Source organism: Tupaia chinensis, unplaced genomic scaffold (genome assembly GCF_000334495.1).
Source record: "Tupaia chinensis unplaced genomic scaffold, TupChi_1.0 Scaffold138517_1, whole genome shotgun sequence".
Taxonomy (NCBI): Eukaryota; Metazoa; Chordata; class Mammalia; order Scandentia; family Tupaiidae; genus Tupaia; species Tupaia belangeri.
This window is the reverse complement of record NW_006198412.1, coordinates 2715657-2736038: the sequence shown is the minus strand read 5'-3', so window position 1 is coordinate 2736038 and position 20382 is coordinate 2715657. Positions and strand designations below refer to the sequence as shown.

Sequence of the window (20382 nt, the reverse complement as noted above, 5' to 3'; positions counted from 1 at the left end):
TCTTTCCTGTCATACTTTTTCAGACCAAGACCATAAAAATGCCTCACTTGCCCAGGCTGCACCTGACTCTTCTTTATTGAAACACTGGTCCCTCTCTCCACAGGACGGATGATTATTACAGTACCTAAAAGCATAAGAGAGCAGTATTAATAGGTACCATTGCCATTAATGGTTAAGCACTTCTTAAAATATCCTTTGATTCTGATCTCTCTTTTTTCTTTCTTTTGTTCTTTCTCTCTTTTCCTTTCTTTCTTCTTTCTTTCTTTCATCTTTTCCTTCTCTTTTTTCTTTTTCTTTTCTTTTTATTTGTTTAGTTTTTACCAGAAGGTGTGTATGCATGCATGCAAGAGGGACAGAAAGTGACAACCCTCCCCCCCACAGGGAATAGTCACACCATCATCCTTTCTCCTCCATTTCTCCCTCCTGTCAGGATTTTGACCACACGCATATATGTGCCTGGTGTATTTTTCAGGAAAAGTGGGTCTAGAGCTCTAACCATGCAATTGGTTATGTGCGATTCAGCACCTCTACCACCATGACACCATCTGGCCCTCAAACTCTTTATGTAAAATAAGCGGTTTCCTTAAAATTTCTAGTTCTTGAAATTTGAAGTTCTGGATAATATGGTTACTTAATACGAGACATACCTGAAGGGAACCCACAAAGCCAGATTAATCCATCTTCCCACAGAAAAGCCATGGTCCTGGCTTTAATTGCAGTTCACATGTTTAGCCTGTGCAATCCAAAATACTAAGGTTAGATATGTGTCATGATGACTTATCATTAATTATTTAAAATCAAATAGAGGCTATTTGTTCCAGCTGGAGGATGTTACTGGTTTTCCTATTTTGCTCTTGAGCTGCCTCAGGCCAACCTCCCAAGATGAGCTTCTTATAAAGCCAAGAAAGACTTTTCCATGCTTCAGCACTGCAGAGACATTAGTTGTGACCCTAAAGTACCAATCACTAGTAGTGAAGGGTGAAGAGTTTCTCTCATAGAATACGAGTGAACAAGTTACAGCCCTGAACTGCAATCACATCCTGAAACAAGTTTCTCAACATATGTTGAATTCCATAACTCTTTTTTTTCAAAAGATTCTACAGTTATAAATGTTCAGTTTCAGGGCCAGCGGGTAGTGTAGTGGTAAAGACACTGCACTCCCACATGGCTGACTGCAGTTCAAGTATCGGACCTGGAGGCTTGAAACTCACGCCAGGCTTGCGTTCCCAAAATCCAGAGAGGAGAGTGGAGGAGAAGTGATTGCAGTGTGGCCATGGCCCCCTGGGTTGTGATTTCTCATTTTCTGTCTCTGTCTCTGTCTGTCTCTCCAGTGAGCACATATGCCCTATAACAAAAATCTTTCAGGAAAAAAAAAATGCAGTTTCATTTATAAATTTCAGCCTTACTCCTATATACATAACTATTACCACACGTAGCAGTGGCATTTCAGGCTATGAACTGTTTGCATTGTTTTTCTGAGTGTAACGTGTCTAAGGACATCAGCTCAAATGCCCCCTGAGGGAGAAGACTTAGAAGATTTATGATGTGGTTAAATTTCTCTGAATCTAATCTAATCTCTCACATTGAAGAATTTAAAGGCACTTAGTGTTGCAGAGGGTTTATTGCAGCTGAGAGGGTGAGAGACGAGAAGAGAAGCAAGAAGACTAAGGAAAAAAGGAGAAAGAAGATGCTTTCATGATTAGAGAAAGGCTGAGAAATACGAAAGTACTGATTTTGAAAATTCCAGCTGCTGCTGGCTTGTATTTCACTTGTATGTATTGATTACTTCTTTCTTAGGTATGCTAGCATAGAGCACACAAACTATGGGTTATACATTTTCATGATTCACTCTGATGTAGTCAGATTCAATACAAAGGCGTGGCACAAACTCATCAATTATTAAATCCCTGCTGTATTCGGGCATACATGGATATTAAAGTTACAGTAAAGACCCAACAGGGGATCAGCAGTTAGTGTAATGGCTATGTTGCTGGACTCCCATGTAGCCGACCGCGGTTCGAGTCCTGGACCTGGTGGCTTAAACTCACGCCGGGCGTGTGTGCGTACATGCCCAAGATCCTGAGAGGAGAATGGAAGAGAAGGGATTGTGGCATGGCCATCCTCCCTGGGGAGGGATTTCTCACTTTCTGTCTCTCTGTCTCTGTCTTTCTGACGAGCACACGCGCCCTATAGCAAAACCTCTCCAAAAAAAGAAAAAATAAAAAAAATGACCCAACAGGAAGTAACGTTCCGGCCTGCTGTGGTGATCATGATCCAGGTGTGATCCTCATCTTTTAAGGTCCAAAAATTCAAGGTTTTTATTTCAAACAGAGGTAACTGGGCTCAGGGGACTGATGATTATTAAACTCACAAGAAAAGAAATGCCAGTGTATAGTCTCAAGTGAGAAAATCTGAATACCCATGTTAACTGGTCAGCACAATCTCTCCCCTCCTGGAAAGTCTACATGGATAGCTAAATTAGGATCAGAAAGAACGTAATTCAATGAGCGTGAAATCTGAGCCGGGTATTGAGCTGAGGATCTCAGCGGTGCACACTGCATTCAACTATATCACCCCAAGAGCCTTAACAACAACTGCAAACCCAACTTTTATCTCCTCTTTCTCTAGATCCCATTCTTTCTTTAGGCACTTTCTGTTAATGTTCTCACCTACAACTGGTAAATATTATCAATAGGGCAACAATCGTCTTCAGCATTGTTATGCCCTCGTTAGATTTCCAGTCTCTGTTTTGCCTATTTGAGCTGGGAGATGACTAGTCCCTAAAGAACTTCCAAAGTTATTATTCCATTGGAATACACTTATTTTACTGGTTTATCCTTGTTAGTGGAAAATGCTGCCTCCTAAATCCTCATATGTTTTTGAAAAGGGATTTCCACTAGGGTGACATTCCTGGCCTTCCCTTAGAGAGGAGAATTGACTTACCTTGCAGGTGAATTTGAGAAATGCTCTTAAGCATAGATAATTCTTCCACTTCTGTTACCGAACTCAAATCAGGTTCGCTCGCCCAAGTGCTATGAAACCAAACCATATGCACACAGTGTGATGAAGGAAAGTATAGCTTTATTGCAAAGTGCAAAGCAAGGAGAGCGGGCAGCTCATGCTGAAAAGACCCGGTCTCCCAGAGATGTTCCCCACATGCCTTTTTAAGGGCAAAACTTAGGGGCAGAGGTCCTAGGCTCATGATCAGTTCAGTGATTGGTTTAAGAGGGCATGATCATCTCATGGGCATTCTTGATTGGTGAGGCCTTAGATAATCAAATTTCTCTTCAGGTGTCTGGAACCGTTCAGCCTGGAGTCTTTGAGCTCACAACCAGCAGTTTCCAGCCTATAAAACATCTTACATATTGAAACTAAAACCTTATCTTTCCTTTAAGTGAGAGTTTTAGAGGTCAAATGGCCCTCATTTATGGTCCATGTTGGTCATTATCATAACCAAAGTCTGAAGACTTACTCCTTACTCTGGGCCATTACAATGTAAATGGACTTTGTATTTCAGGAACCCTAGAAAATACATTAGGGAGTCCTTGCTCGGTTTCACTTCTAAAGCCCTTCTCCAGGTGTACAGGTTGGTTAAAATAAAACATCTTCGTGTTCTCCTCTACTGTACAATAAGGGTTTCATTCTAAGAGGGGACCAGGTACATAAGTCTGTCTAATTTGGAGGAAGAAGGGGATGTGATTATTAGACCCACGTGGGGATACCTGCTATAGCTTCCTGCCCAGGCTACACAGAATGTGCCAGAAGGCATGCAGTGCCAGATGGATGGACTTTAGAGAGCTCTGTTTGGCCCCTCAATTTCTAAAGCCCTGGATTCACTCATTAGCTCTCAAGCTGTATTGAGAAATCTTGTTTTCTTTTGATTTAATTTTTGTTAAACAATGATAGAGGACTATTAAAAGAAAAATTAACCAGCCAATTTAATAGACTAGAGTTTTAATAGAGCAAATCTTAACAGGATTTAAAACAGGCAGTTGTCCCCAGACTTCCAGACAACTCTGGCCAGCCATGTGGTAGAAAGTCAGCAGGACAGGAAAGTGTTATACAAAAAATGTAAATGAGGGAGTGAGGTAGAGAAATTATTGGTTACATTTCAAGGTTTGTCATGAACATGGTTTAAATGATTGACAGAAGCCTAGCTGTTGAAATTGGCTGTAACCTAGCAACCAATTCAGAAAAACAGCCTACCATGTATGATTTTGGCTTATATATAAGAATCTAAGTGGGGGAGTACAGTGGCTGTTTTAGGCCAAAATAGTTATTTAACAGAACCTTTACTTGAGCAGTGATCAGCTTGTTTGATGAATAATTACTTCATTATTACTTAATTTTGTCCTGTATCTATCTTGTCACCTTTGTGACATCGAGACCCTTAGAAATACTAAAGTTCCTTATAGAATCCTAAAGATGGTTAATTCTATCCTGATACATTTGATTCCTTTTCTTATGCTTTTTTTTTTTTTTAAATGTTGGCTTCTGACTACACCTCCCTGGAGCCATCTATTTTCTATTCACATTCAATACAACTCCTCTTACTTCTTCCTGGGCCTCTTGCCCCTGTCAACCTGGATTCCACTCATTGAACACTTTCTTCCATCACTTTATTTCATTTTACTATTTTTTATGTGGGGTTAGAAATAAATGGGTATTTTTGATGGATCTTGCAGGTGGCAATCCTTCCATGCCAGCAATCCAGTTAGCTAGAATTTCAGGCAAGCACAACCATGCCTGATGTGTTTAGGCTAGTCTGGGATCTGAAGCCAGGCTTTTCCTGCAGCTCCCACATTGCTGCACACCAGTGTCCTACTGCCTGTGCTACCATGGCTGGGCTCTTTCGCCACTTTAAACCTCTTCTTCATACTCTAACATCTCTCTACCTGGCCCCTAACCCTCTTAGCCAGCTTCAGAAAATGACTTATTCTCCCATCTCCAGCGTTTCCAGAACTAAAAGTCAGAATTGGCATACTCCTACCTCCAGAATGTCCCTCCTAAATTGTGTTTATCCAAACATAATTCAAAATCCTCCTAAAGCCCATGCCATCCTGCCTGCTGTTTAGACCCTGCACAGTTAAGCGCAGCAGGCCAAATCCTCACTATCAGATCTTTCTTCCGATGCCTCGGTCTCATACGATTTTTGAATTCTTACATAGATCTTTATCTTTGCTAGACAAAGTTAATCTTGTAGAAAATATGACATTTACTATTTCCAGAATGAAGCAACTCTTAGATTTGGTAGTTTTGCCAAATTTATACACAAAGGACACAGATTGAGATATAAACATTGTATCCTTAATTATTTTATCTCCTAATGAAGCAAAACATTTCATCTATAATAATTTTAAAAATAGCATAGCAAATGGAGCTGAGAAAACTGGGTGCATACAAAATAAATAAGTTACATCAGGTACAAATATTAACTCTAAATGCTTCAAAGGCCTAAATTTAGGATCTAAAACTATGAAACTCTTAGAAGAAAACACAGAGGAAAATCTTCATGATGTAGTATTTTGAAATGATTCTTGTATGTGCCATCAAAAGCACAGTTAACAAAAGTAAAAAAGAGACAAATAAGAATTCATTAAAATTTAAAACTTCTGTGCATTCAAGAACTATCAATGGAGTGAAAAGGCAGCCCACAGGATAAGAGGAAATATTTGCAAATCATATGTCTGATAAGCAATACATATCTAGAATATATAAAGAACTTCTACAGCTCAACAACAAAGAAACAACCCAGTTTAGAAACGGGCAAAGGACTTTGTATTAGCCTAGTACTCCAGAAACCTACAATAGGATATATAGATAGATAGATAGATAGATTTAGATATAGAGATAGAGATAGAGATATATGAATGATTATTATGAAGGATTGGATTACATGGTTATGGAGGCTTGTTCCCAAACATGCCATTCTCTAAGCTGGAGTCCCAGGAAAGCAGTAGTGTAGTTCCAATTTAAAGCCAAAGGCCTGAGATTTAGAAGGGTCAGTGACCTAAGTCCTAGTCTGAGTCCAAAGGCCCAAGAACCAGGAGCACCATTGTCCCATTGTCTGAGGACGGGAGAAGGTTGATGTTACAGTTCAAGCAGACAGAGCACATTCACACTGCTTCCACCTTTTTGTTCTCCTGAACAGATTAGTTGATGCCCACTTGCAGTGGTGAGAGTGGGCTTTATTTAGTCTACCAATTTAAATGCTAATCTCTTCTGGAAATACCTGACCAGCATACCCAGAAATAATGTTCTACCAGGTACCTAGACACCAATTAACTTAATCAAGTTGACACATAAAATTAATCATCACAGACTTTAATAAACATTCTTCCAGCACCAGCAGTTGGTGTAATGGCTATGTCACTGGACTCCCATGTAGTTCACCATGGTTTGAGTCCTGGACCTGGTGGCTTAAACTCACGCCGGGCACATGTGCGTGCATGCCCAATATCCCGAGAGGAGAATGGAGGAGAAGGGATTGTGGTGTGACCATCCCCCTTGGGGGGGGGGATTTCTCACTTTCTCTCTCTCTGTCTCTCTCTTTCTGGCAAGTGCACGCACCCTATGGCAAAAACCTCTCCCCCAAAAAAGAAACATTCTGCCAAGAAGATATACATGACCTATAGCCACATGAGAAGATGATCAACATCATCATTAGAGAAATACATATCAGAACCACCATAAGATATCACCTCACATCCATTAGGATGGCTATTACTTAAACATACACATATACACATACATACACATGCACACATACATACATATACACACATACATACACATACAAAGTAATGTGTTGACAAGGAGGTGAAGAAATTGGAACCCTTGTGCACTGCTAGTGTGCATGCAATGTAAAATGGTATTGCTGCTTTGGAACAATAGTATGGTGGTGCCTTAAAAAGTTATACAAAGAATTATTATATTATACAATACTTTTACTTGTGGCTATATAACCAAAATATTAATCATTGAAAGCAGGGGCCCAAACAGATATGTGTACCCTAATTCCTAGCAGTATACTTCACATTAGCCAAAAGGTGGGAGCAACCCAGTGCCCCCTGATGGATAAATGGTTAAACGAATGGTAGTATACACATGCAATGGAATGTTCTTCAACCTTGAAAAAGATGGAAATTCCAAAACATGTTATAACATAGATAAACCTTGAAGACAATATTCTGAGTAAAATAAGCCAGACACAAAGGAACACATATTCTATAACTCCACCTATGAGGTACTTAGGTAGTCATACTCATAGTGACAGAAAGTACAATGATGATTTTTAATGAGTGTAAGATTTCAGCTTTTCAAAATAAAGAGTTCTGAAGATGAGCACTGGCTATGATGGTACAATAATGTGAACTTATGGACTATACACTTAAAAATCACAAAAATGGTAAATTTGATGAGTTTTTATTTTTTACCATAATAAAAAAAGAGTGTACGGTGAAGCTGCTCATATCTGGACAACAATTTTATTGAATATATGCAGTTATGACATAACTGTATGATATCTATACTTCAGTCTCTTACCCCACTATGTATGGAGCTTATATTTCATTTGTAGAACATAGACAATAAATAAGATAAGTAAGTAAAACACATAATACATTAGATGATGATGAGTGACAAGGAGGAAAGCAAAAGAGACGTACAATGGGAATATTGTATGTGTTAACATTTTAGTTGGGATGACCAAAGAAGACTTCACTACAGAAAGAAAATTTAGCGAAACTAAAGTGAGGAAGTGAGTCATTCGGGTATCTGAAGGATAGGAGTGTTCTAGGCAAAGCGAACAGCAAGTGAAAAGGCCCTGAGGTAGAAGCATGTCTGGTATATTTGAGGAATGCAAAGAAACCAGTGTGGTTGAAGCAGAGTGAGTGAACCATTAATAGGAAATAAGACCAGATCTGTACAGGCATCGAAGAGTAGGTGCATGATTATCTACCGCCAGTTAGGTCAATATAAGAATTTTGGAATAACTCAGCAGCCAGACAGGAGCAGGTAGAACTTTATTCATTTCATGCAGAGGACTTGGAGTGTGAATCAGTGTGACACTTTTTAGAATTGAGAGTTACTCAGAGTGACTGGAGTGCAGGGTTAGTAGGAAGTAAGAGAACAAGAAAAGTGATAGTTGAGAAGTGTGGAAGAGAAAGCAGACGCCAGGTTATGAAGGAGCCTGTGAGTCATACAGGACTGTATACTTTATTCTATGGGCCCCTGATGTCAAACGCATTTTAAAAGTATTCTGATAATTGTGGGGAGGATAGTTTTGTTTTTGTTTGTTTGTTTTTGTAATTGCCAGAGGGCATGAGGGAGAAAGCACTCCTACAATGGAATATGGTCCTGTTACAATCCCTTCTCTTCCATTTCTCTATCCTGTTTGGGATTTGGGGCACACACATGCTTCTAGTGTATTTTTCAACCTGCCAGGGCCAGGATTTGAAGCACAGCTAGCCAGATAGGATCTAGCTTTTTTAAGCAGCAGGCTATGAGACAAATACAAGGGAGAACTTAAGGAGACACCGGGGAGAAGATCCCCTTTTATGACTGGCTTATGCTTCTAAGTGGTGGTGATATTATTTACCATCATAGGGGGAAACAGAGGCATTGCTTTGAAAGAGTGAGAAATACGAGCTCAGTACAGGACAAGTATAATTTGAAGGGCAAGAGTCCTAACAGATATGAACAGGAGACACCTGGGAAAGTGGGTCTGATATCTGGAACACCAGTTGGGTCTAGAGATCTGAGTTTGGTCTAGAGATCTGAGTTTGGTGAGCAGAACATAACAAATAGCTGAAGGGGGAAAAAAAAGAAAAAGAAAAAGAAAAAGAAAACCTATATAACAATAGTGAATCTTTCCTACCTTCTTTGAGCCTTTTTATCCTCACCTCTTCCCCCTTGTTAATTCAAAAAAACTTTCCTAGACATTGTATTCAGTCTTCTCTTGTCTTCGGTTTCTTTATTGTGATATTTTATGATGTTCTTTTAACGTTTTTGCTTTGGGTGTTTCTTCAATAGGAAATTGGCTAGAAACACATAAAGCCATAAACTCTACCACCCTGCTCACCTTGTGTCAGGCTGCATCCTGAAAGCATTTTCTTTTACCACATCCCACTCATCCTTCAGGCCACTGCTAATGTTCAGCCTACTGCTGGAATACAACATGGCAATAAGTGAAAAGAGATGAACAAATGTTCCATTGTCACCTGGCATATTCAGTAACTAACTAACTAAATAAATAAATAAAATAAAAAATGCTGTGAACAGACAAGTGTGTTCTGTGCAGTCTATCCAACTGCAAGCTGCATCGGACACTTTGGTGAGCCTGGAACCAAGAGAATGGGAGCTGGAGATCTTTCTGTCCTTTCTGTCCACCAGACCTCACGAGATGAATGAGTTAATCGGTGCAAATTGAACGGGCATGAATGTCAACGTCACTTTCAGGCTGAAATTTGAAAGAGGGGGAAGCTTTTAGCTACCCAAAGGACAATGTGGAAAATAAAGTATCTGTTCAGTTATAAAAATTTACTGTATCAAGAGGAAAAATAAGACAAAGTTCTGAGGACTCAGGGGAAAGATCATTTTTCTCAGGAAAAAAATCCTAGAAGTCCTCCAAAAGACACAGAGGATGTGGTTTCTATGAAATAGAAGCCAGAAAACCAAGGGAAAAATGGGCTACAATAAAGGAGGAGACTGGAAGAGAGTTGGTTAAAATAAAGAATAGATGTAAGAGAATAAGAAAATTAAGACCAGAGTTTCACTTACTGTTGGGATAAAGATGGTTACATCATTCCTGCAGCAACTACAGAAAATATTAAATAAATGAAGGAAAAATCATACTTTCATTTGAAGCCACTGGAGAGCTGTGGATACAAAAAGCCCAAATGAACTAAATTCCAGAGTGAGGCTTTCTTAGAGGAACAGAGGTGGCAGCTGCTTTCATCCCAGAGGCATGCCTTCTGCCTCAGGGACAGGTGGGCTAAGCAGTGAGCTACTGTGGATGAAGGTACTGGCTGGGTCCAGGGTAACCTAGGTGAGCTCCTGACATGAGTATCAGCTGGTATGGCTGACTGGAATCTGGAGAAGCCCCAGGCAGCAAGGTTGTGCTACTCACTAGTTTTACCTCACCATACTTCTATTGAGTGAGCAGTGAAGAGGGTGGACTTGAAGTGAAAGGACAGGGAAGATGTAAGAGTTTTTTAGATCTCAAAGCCTTGGCATTTTTTTTTTTTTTAGAGGTTTTTGCTATAGGGCGTGTGCGCTCGCCAGACAGACAGAGACAGAGAAACAGAAAGCGAGAAATCACCCCCCAGGGGGGATGGTCACGCCGCAATCCCTTCTCCTCCCTTCTCCTCTTGGGATCTTGGGCACGCACGCACACGCGCCCGGCGTGAGTTTTAAGCCACCGGATCCAGGACATGAACCGCGGTTGACTATGTGGGAGTCCAGAGACATAGCCATTACGCTAACTGCTGGTCCCAGCCTTGGCATTTAAAACAAGAGGTAGACTGAAATGGACTAAAGTGGCAATCTAACCCCAGCCCAACTCGATGATTACTGATTAGATAGAAGAGATTAAATTCTGAAAACTAATTGAAGGGGAAAGGGTAAATCTTTTCTAGGAGTTAATATTATCTACTTCTGTTTTAAAAATAAAATACATATATATACACACATAAAATTTTGAGCATGCAATAAAAAATTACCAGGCAGGCAAAGAAGCAAGGTGTAATACAATAGAAATCATCCAAACTAAGGAAGACCAAGAAGAAAAGTATATAAAAAAATAGAGCCTCACATATTAGTGAGATAATACCACAGTATGAAAAAAAAGTAGCTGAAATCATAGAAAGGGGAAAGAGAGATACAGAGACAGTGACAAAAGGAGAAATAAGGGGACAAAATGAAATATTTAAAAAGAAAATAGCTGAGAATTTGCCACTATTGATGAACTTGATCAAGACTTAGGTATGAAAAACTTGGTAAAATTTCAAGTAGTATGAATCACATAAATGCACACCTAAACATCAGATAGTCAAATTTCTACAAGCCAAGAGTTGTAGAAAATATTGAAAGTAGCCAGAAAACACACACACACACACACACACACACTCTTCAGGCTCTGATAGATATTTCGGTGACGTCTACCAAATAATTAAAATAAAAATAACACTAATTGTATAGAAACTTTTCCAGAAAATCCTTTCTGATCCACCATCTGTGGTGGGACTGCCACCAAGATGCAGATTTTCATAAAAACCCTCACAGGGAAGACCATCGCCCTCGAGGTTGAACCCTTGGATGCAATAGAAAATGTAAAAGCCAAAATCCAGGATAAGGAAGGAATTCTTCCTGGTCAGCAAAGACTGGTTTTTGCTGGCAAACAGTGGAAGATGGGCGTACTTTGTCTGACTACAACTTCCAAAAGGAGTTCACTCTTCATCTTGTGTTGAGACTTCGTGGTGGTGCTGAAAAAAGAAAGAAGTCGTCTTACACCACTCCCAAGAAGGATAAGCATAAGAGAAAGAAGGTTAAGCTGGCTGTCCTGAAATACTATAAGGTGGTTAAAATGGCAAAACTAGCCGCCTTTGTCGGGAGTGCCCTTCAGACGAATGTGGTGCTGAGGTTTCTGTGGCCAGCCATTTTGACAGACATTATTGTGGCAAATGTTGTCTGACTGACTGTTGCAACAAACCAGAAGACAAGGAATTGTTTATTAATAAAAGAAATGAACTAACCTTTTTAAAAAAATAAAAACAAAACTTTTCCAGAAAGTAGAAGAGATGCGAATACTTCCTAACTCATGCTGTAAGGCCAGCATTATCCTGCTATGACCCCAGTAAAAGACATTGTAAGAAAACTACATACCAATATCCCTCATGAACAAAGATGAGGAAATTCTTAATAAAACTTTAGAAACAGCATGTAAAAATGATAATATAACTATGTGGGGTTTATCTCTAGTCTGAAGGCTTGGCATAACATTTGAAAAATCAGTCTATTCAGTTCACCATATTAACAGACTAAAATAAATCAGTATGTATTTATCTTAATAGATGCACAAGATGCATTTGGGAAAAAAAATGTATCCACCCATGATGAAAACTCCAGAAATCTAGAAGTAAAAGAGAATTTTCTCATTCTAATAAAGGATATCTCCAAATCCTACAGAAAAACATTATACTTAAGGGAGAAAGGCTGAACCCTTTTCTCCTGAAATTTGAAAAAGGTGAGAATTTCCACTCTCACCTCTTCTTTTCAATTCTTTAATGGAGGTGGTATCCAGTTCTTTTTAAAAAATTATTATTTATTATTATTTATACATTTATGCATCATTTAGATTATAAAGAGATTTTACCCAACATGATATATGCCACACACCAGGCAAGTTGAGAATACTATACACGACATCATCAACAGGCAACAAACTATATCTGTGTCCCACAAATGTCTTACTTCTCCATTTTTTCCCCAAATTTCCCTTCCTGCACTCTTCCCCTCTCCCACTCTCCTTCCACTTTGCCCCCAGCATCTATAACATTTTTAATAATTATTTTTATTTAACCTTTTTTATTTATTTGCTTATTTTAGAATGACAGAGTGAGAGAGAGAGAGAGAGAGTGTGTGTGTGTGAGAGAGAGGGAAAGTGAGAAAGTAAGCTGCCAGGTCCAGGACTCAAACTGTGGTCAGCCATGTGAAAGTCCAGCACTCTTTTTTTTTCTTTTTTGTTGGAGAGGTTTTTGCTATAGGGCGCATGTGCTCGCCAGACAGACGGAGAGAGACAGAGAGATAGAAAGCGAGAAATCACCCCCCAGAAGGGATGGCCACTCCACAATCCCTTCATTCTCCTCTTGGGATCTTGGGCACGCACGCACATGCACCCGGCGTGAGTTTAAGCCAGCAGGTCCAGGACTCGAACCATGGTCAACTATGTGGGAGTCCAGCAACATAGCCATTACGCTAACTGCTGGTCCCGGGAGTCCAGCACTCAACCACCATTTCACCTGCCAGCCCCTTCCATAACAGTTTTTAATGTTTTTATGTCCTCCAGTCTTTCGGTCTCTACCATAGAATGTAGACAGTTGGCATATGTTAAGCGGAGACATACAATGTCTCTGTTTCATAGCCTGACTTGCTTCACTCAGCAATAAATCTTTCATGTTCACCTACTTTCTATCAAATGCCAGAGTCTTGTTTTTTTTATGGCTTTATAGTATCCAGTTCCATAAAAGAAGAAAAAAATTAAAAGCCATAGAGCTGGAAAGGAAGATGTAAAAACACTCACAAATTACATGATCATCTATGTAAAAAATCATAAGAAAGTTTGCATGTTACAAATTCACTTTAAAAATCAGTTTTATCACACATACTATAACATAAAAACAGAAATGGAAATAAAATTACTATTTACAATAGCATCAAAAATATGAAATACTGGTGCAGGAGGCGGCCGTGACCTACCACAGGGGTGGGTGTGTACCTGGGCTGCTGTGCTGCACTCAAGTGAGCATGCTCTGTGTGACCTCCACTCCTGCGTGGCTCAGTGGTAGGTGCTCACCAAGACCATGGCTTCGACTGTGCTTGAGCTACAGAAAGATCTAGAAGAAGTAAAGGTGTTATTGAAGAGGCCACCAGGAAAAGAGTATGTGATACCCTTACAGCTGAAAAATCCAAAATTGAGACAGAAATCAAGAATAAGATGCAAGGGACCAGCAGTTAGCGTAATGGCTATGTCGCTGGACTCCCATGTAGTCAACCGCGGTTCGCATCCCGGACCCGGTGGCTTAAACTCACGCTGGGCGCGTGTGTGTGCGTGCCCAAGATCCCGAGAGGAGAATGGAGGAGAAGGAATTGCGGCATGGCCATCCCCCCTAGGGGGTGATTTCTCACTTTCTGTCTCTATGTCTCTGTCTGTCTGGCGAGCGCACGCACCCTGTAGCAAAAACCTCTCCAAAAAAAAAATTGATTGCCAAATGTTTCTTCTCCATACTCCCACCTCTAATCTGGCTCACAAGTATTGTTGTTTTTTTTTTTTTTCCTTTCATTTTCATCTTTACTTCTGTATATAAAGAGTTCTACTACACCATGTTATCCTCCTTCACAGGGTAGCATTTGGTCCCCTTTTCCAAAAGCCATAATGGTGGTTGCAAAGAAACATAGTCATGAGTGATTGAAAATGAAAATGGTATCAGTTTAGCAGTTTCAAAATATGTTCACTATGAAAAAGAATGTATAATAACACAGAAAGGGTTGACTTGAAAAGGATTAAACTCTTCGTTTCTGAAAGTATTCAGGAGAGACTAGACTGCCTCTATACAGCACTTATTCACAGAACATTTACCATGAATCAGACATTGGAAATACAGCATTAAATATGATCTCTGACCTTATGAGTCTTAGGACACTGGGAATTTTTGAACAGGGTAACCCCAGAGTTCTCTTCTGGAGGTCTATAAATCTGATTCCAGTAAAACAACCAACCTACTAAACAAACGAAACCTTTTTTTCTTAAAATAAGGCAAATGCTTCTTCTGTGCCCCCTTTGTCTGGGGCTTGACAATGGTAGACTGAGTGCCAAAGAAAATTAAAACAAAACAAAACAAAACAAGAAACCCTCAACACCTAGCCTAAAACAACACTAGCCTAAAACAAAAGAATTTGCTGTCCCCCTCATTAATCAAATCCATCTTATACGGGAGAGCTCTTGTGGGTCTCTGCCAGTGGGAAATGTCAAACACATGGTCTCGGGCCATCCTTATTCTAGGGAAAGACTAAGTCAGACAATGAAAACCCATTTTTAGGGACGTTCACCTTTGGGTTTTGTCACCTTCCCCTCCTCTGTCTACTTCTTCAGGGGTGCTCTGCTTCAGGAAAGTGAGGCAGCTGTGAGCCAACCCAAGCTAGCATGAACAGATAGCCTGGCATTCTGGGAATGCTCTAGGCATTCTTCACAGAACTACCACAGTAGTGAGGGACTATTCCAGGGAAACAGGAGTCATTCCTAGATTCATTGTTTGGGCATACTAGGCCAGCAAAGAGGCATCTGTCCCTGAGAGCAGACTTGCTGGAGTCAGGGTGGAGGGGACAGCTGGCTTTGCCTGCAAGCTAATCAGTTTGATTTTCCTCGCATTTTTGGGTATGATCCAAACTGCTCCTTCCAAAAGACACACCTCGGGTCTGTGGGCTGATGTCCAGTCCTGGCTCTATTATCAGACTCTGGAAGCAGGCTTGAAGTGTTTCTGCAAAAGAAGTGATCCCACTAACATCCATATCTTTGTTTAGGCTTTTTCTTCTTCCTGTTTTTTTTCTGCTCTCTCTCTGGTTGAATTCCTTCTTTTCTTTCTAAGGTTATCTCAAATACTGTTGCTTCCATGAAGCCTTCTTGGATTCCATCAGCTCCACATAATTGCTCTTTTCATAGTGTTCCAAGGTTTAAATTAATAGCAAAATTTACTACAGCAATTCATACATACCTAACCTTTTAAAATTAAATTCCAAGTGTCTGTGGACTCAGATCATATCCTATTCTTTTTTCTATTTCATCTTGCCTCTAAATCTCTACACTTTTCCCCAATAACCTGCATTTGCACATGACAGGATTAATACAATTTTGTGGGAATAGAGTTGAGAAAACAGCCCTTACACTAATCGGGGTAATAGTCAAAACCTTCCCATTCCTCCAAAGACCATAGTCAGAGGTCTGCAATGGCCTTTTGGTCCCAAGACTCTAAAAGATTAGGCAATTAAACTAACACTAAGAGATGCTTACTTTATCGAGAGTTATTGGGCAATAAGCAGTTCCTCCTAAGTAAAATTTCCAGATCAGTGGAGCTTACTTACTAGAATTTAACATTAAAACAAAACAAAGCAAAACAAACAAACAAAACATTTACAAAACACATTTCCTAAAGATATTTAGGATATCCCTGGAAAAGGGCAAAGTGTGTCTCCCTCCCAGTGGATGGCCACCACAATCCCTTCTCCTCCATTATCCTCTCAGGATTTGCGGCATGCACACATACACACCAGGCATAAGTTTCAAGCCTTTGGTCCAGGACTGGAACCATGGTGAACCATGTGTGAGTCCAGTACCTTAACCATTACACCACCTGCTGGTCTTCCAAGGGCTTCAATTTAAGGCTTACTCCTGAATAGCATGATTCCAACAAAAGATGTTAAAGTTATACAGAGCTATTTGCTCCTGTGCTAAATAGCTCCAGCATTGCTAAGCTCCAAGAGATTTGGGGTATTGTTTACTTTTGAGGTTTTCTGTCTCTTCCCTGGAAGCTATCGCTCTGATTACCAGAGTGACTGCCAATAACATCATAGCCCACTTCTGATTTACCTCTTTTGTTCTGATGTTTTTTGACAGGAAAATAACTTCAGATGATAAATAGAACTCATTAAGTAGAGATAAGAAAATTCCAGGAGTTAAAAAAAAAAAAAAAAGCTACCAGCTATGTGGGCTATGGTTTCACTAGAGTGGATAGGAATGAATGACATTCTAATATACCACCAGATTTACTTCTCTCTGACTCAAAATTATATGGTGTTGAACCTTCTACTCTAAGGCCTTTGCTCTAAGCAGGCCTGATAGTCACCAATGTCATTACCTGGTTACCAGAGTGCTGCTAGAGGCAATGCCTCTGAAAACTAGAGCTCACCCTGACCCTGCTCTCCATGTAAGACCCAAAACTACTGGATAACCGAGGGCAAGAATGCGCACAGTATGGAAGGCTGCCGTCATTCAATATGGGAGCTTCATGAGGATTTTTCTGGCTTCTCTATAGCTTTTCTGCTTATTTCTATGTGTTGTTGTTACTGGTTTTGGGTTTGTTGTTGTTGTTATATTTTAGATACCTACTAAATAAAATAGCCTCTAGATAAGTATAGTTACTATTAATCTCATCATTACAATGATTCCTTTTTTTAAAATCTGGGTAAGATAAAAAAAAATTACAATAAAACCTGGATAATGAATGGGTGACGTGATTTAAGCAAAAACAGCTTCAAATTCACGTAAAGCTGCACCTACATTGATGTCAAATTTGCCACCAGGGTGAAGCCTTGAACATCACCATCCTGGGGTTAAGTATAAAAATTTGAAAAATGATCAGAGAATTAAAAAGGGAGTTGAAGCACAAGGGCAGAGAATGAGAAGATGCCATAACTATGGTGCTAATGTTCAAAAAGAAAACTAATTGTGGAAATTACTGGCCAGTAAATTGGATAGTCATGGTAATAAAACAGATGTTAACAGTGAAAATTCATCAGCATCTGGAAAGGATAAAGTCACAAAAGATTTATGGAAAGGAGTGAGTTCAAGAGACTCGGCAGAGGAGAAAAAATAGTGAGGCCAGGTCTTTAGTGAAAGATTTGGAACTTGGGTGACGGGTTTTCTCAGCCTGCCACGCCATTTCTACTCTCAGGCCAACTTCGAGGGCCTTGGAAGACAACGTGGTCACATGGACTCAACAGCTGGCTGGGAGATCATAAATAAAGGATAATGATATAAGTACCCAGAAACAGCTCCAGTGAGGGGAGTGGGAGGCTGAGAAAGGGTCTCCCCAGAGAGCACTGTCAGGTCTGGTTTCAGTTAGTGTCTTTGCTAATGATTTGAAAGCAAGAACAAACAATTTTCTTGTCCAATGTCAAGAAAATGTGCAAGGCACATCAACCAAAGTCAAGGCACACACATCAACCAGCAAGGTTACCCAAACGTCTGAGGCTGTTAGGAAAGGGAACTAGAAATAGAGCAGCCTAGGAAAATGATCTTGAATTTAAAAGAAAAAAAAAAAGATCCCTCTTTAAGGCTGGGAGAGGATGGGGTGCTTGTAGGAACTAAGGGTGGCCAAAAACAGTCCCAGGGACTAGTGATGTTTAATAAAGTAGCGTGGGAATGAGGAAGCCCAACAGAACAGAGGGCCATTTTGAGGTTTGTAAATGTGTGGCTTCAACAGACGTGAAGTGATAACTGACCCATTTATCCAGGGCTGGAGGAGGAAGAAAGAGGAACGGGAGTGTGAAGACAGGACTCCAGACATTTATCCAAAACCTTCAGGCCCTAAGGCTACACATATATGCACTTAGAGGTCAGACTTCTAGAATGTTTGAAGTCCTATCACCTAGCACAAGGTCACACAGTAAATGGCCACTGGCAGTGGGACCAATGCAGGAAGCCATGTTGAATTCTTAATCTGTGGTCACCGAATGAAAGCAAGGTGAGGGATGCAGCTAAGCGCCCTTCCAGTCTTGAAATGTGAAGACTGTATGATTTAAAGAAAATGATCCAGGAGCTGCTAGGTGTTTGAGCAGCGATGACTATGCCAGCTTCTGCTCAGAGGATTGGCCTGCCCCATCCCTAACAGTGAAAATGGAGCTATGGGGCATTCACCATGCCCCCTGGGTCTGCAATGTGTGTTCCTGACATGAGTCGACGACTGGTCACTTATAACCAAATCTTACTTTCTTGTGTTCTGTACCTACCCTCATAATACTTAAGCTCTATCTAAGACCCAGCCTGGATTCATGAGTACTGTCTGTTTTCCTTGAGTTGGAAGCTCAGAGGAAAGGCCCAAGCCCCTAGTCCTGACAATACCCAGTACAACAATGAAACTCCTTGTAAGTCTAAATCCTTTGTATCTATACACTGCCTAGACTATGGCTTCTCAAACTCGAATGTCCATAAAGTCCCCTGAGAGGGAAAATCCTTTCTACCAAGTTCACAGGTAAATGCTAATGCTGGTCCACAGGGCACACATTTAAAAACCAAAGCTCCAGTGCATCAGTGTCTGACGGAACTGTCCGCAGCGATGGAAATATTCTTCATCTGCACTGTCCAATATGGTAGTCACTAGCCACACGGGCCTGTTGAATACTAGCATGACTTAAGAACTTTCTACTTCCATTTCATTTTACTTAGTTTAAATGTAAATAGTCTATGTGGCTAGTGACTACTGTACTGGACAGCACAGCTCTAATGCAATTCATATGCATATTAGATGTTGCAAAGCTCTGGTCTGGAGAATACCAGGTCAAACTGACCCTTCCCTCAACAACTCATCAAGCATGTGGTCTTCTGGGCTACACGACACTACACATCCAGCTGGACAGTCAATCTGACTGAACATAGTGTCTAATTTCTGTGACAGTTGCTATTTTATTTTATTTATTATATTTTTTATATATATAGAGAGAAATTCTTACTATAGGACACGTCTGCTCACCAGACACACAGAGAGACAGAGAAAGAGAAAGTGAGAAATCATGTTCCCAGGGCGGACAGCCATGCTGCAATCCCTTCTCCTCTGTTCTCTTGGGATTTTGGACATGCACACACACATGCTCTGAGTGAGTTTCAAGCCACAGGGTCCAGGACTCAGGCCATAGTCAGCCACGTGGGCGTCTAGTGCCTTAATCACTATGCCACCTGCCGGCCCTGACAGTTACTATTTATTACAAAAGTGTACTCACAGAGATTAGAAGAAAGGTGCTAAGACATTTAAAAGGAAAAAAATGAAAAGATGTGGGTGCTGAGTTTTGTTGAACAGTGTTTTCCTTATGACTATGTACAATCAGCTGCATATTTTAAGGTGTAAAATTTGACACTTTTTGACACTTTCAATCACCACAGTTAAGATGACTAACACACCCCCAAAAGTTTCCTTGTACCCTTTATAATCCCTTCATCCTTTCTCTACCCTCATCCATCAACAGGCAACAACTGCTCTGCTTTCTATTAAATACATTTGTTTGCATTTTTTAGAATTTTATGTAAATGGTATCATATGCTATTCTTAGATTTTTAAACTTAGCATAATTTTAAGATTTGTTTATATTTTTGCATGCATCAATAATTCATGCTTTCTATCAGTACATAATACAATTTGTTCATCCATTCACTAGTTAATGGACATTTTTGTTATTCCCAGTTTTGGGTTATTATAAATCATGCTGCTGGGGGCCAGCAGATGGACATGGTGGTCAAGGCACTGGACTCCCAAATGGCTGACTACGGTTCTTGGACTCGGCAGGTTGAAAATCACCCCAGATATGGGTGCATGCATTCCCAAAACCCCAAGAGGAGAATGGAGGAGAAGGGATTACGGCATAGCCATCCCTGCTGGGGAGTGATTTCTCACTTTCCCTCTTTCTGTTTCTCTTCAGCGAGTGCATGTTCCCTATAGCAAAAACCTAAAAAAAAAGAAAGAAAGAAGGAAGAAGAAAGAAAGAAAAAAGAAAGGAAGAAAGAAAAAGAAGAAAGGAAGGAAGGAAAGAGGAAGGAAGGAAAGAGGAAGGAAGGAAGGAAGGAAGGAAGGAAGGAAGGAAGGAAGGAAGGAAGGAAAAGAAAGAAGAAAGAAAGAAAGA

At 40.3% G+C, this 20382-nt stretch overlaps 1 long non-coding RNA gene across 1 annotated transcript; it reads right to left on the bottom strand.

Annotated features, from left to right (window-relative positions):
- On the bottom strand, positions 1 to 13618 carry LOC114004541 (uncharacterized). Its single transcript, XR_003546676.1, has 3 exons — positions 13496 to 13618; positions 648 to 733; positions 1 to 124 (listed from the first exon to the last, which is right to left on the bottom strand). It is a non-coding gene; the product is annotated as an uncharacterized LOC114004541 (long non-coding RNA).
- Positions 13619 to 20382: the final 6764 nt, after the last annotated feature.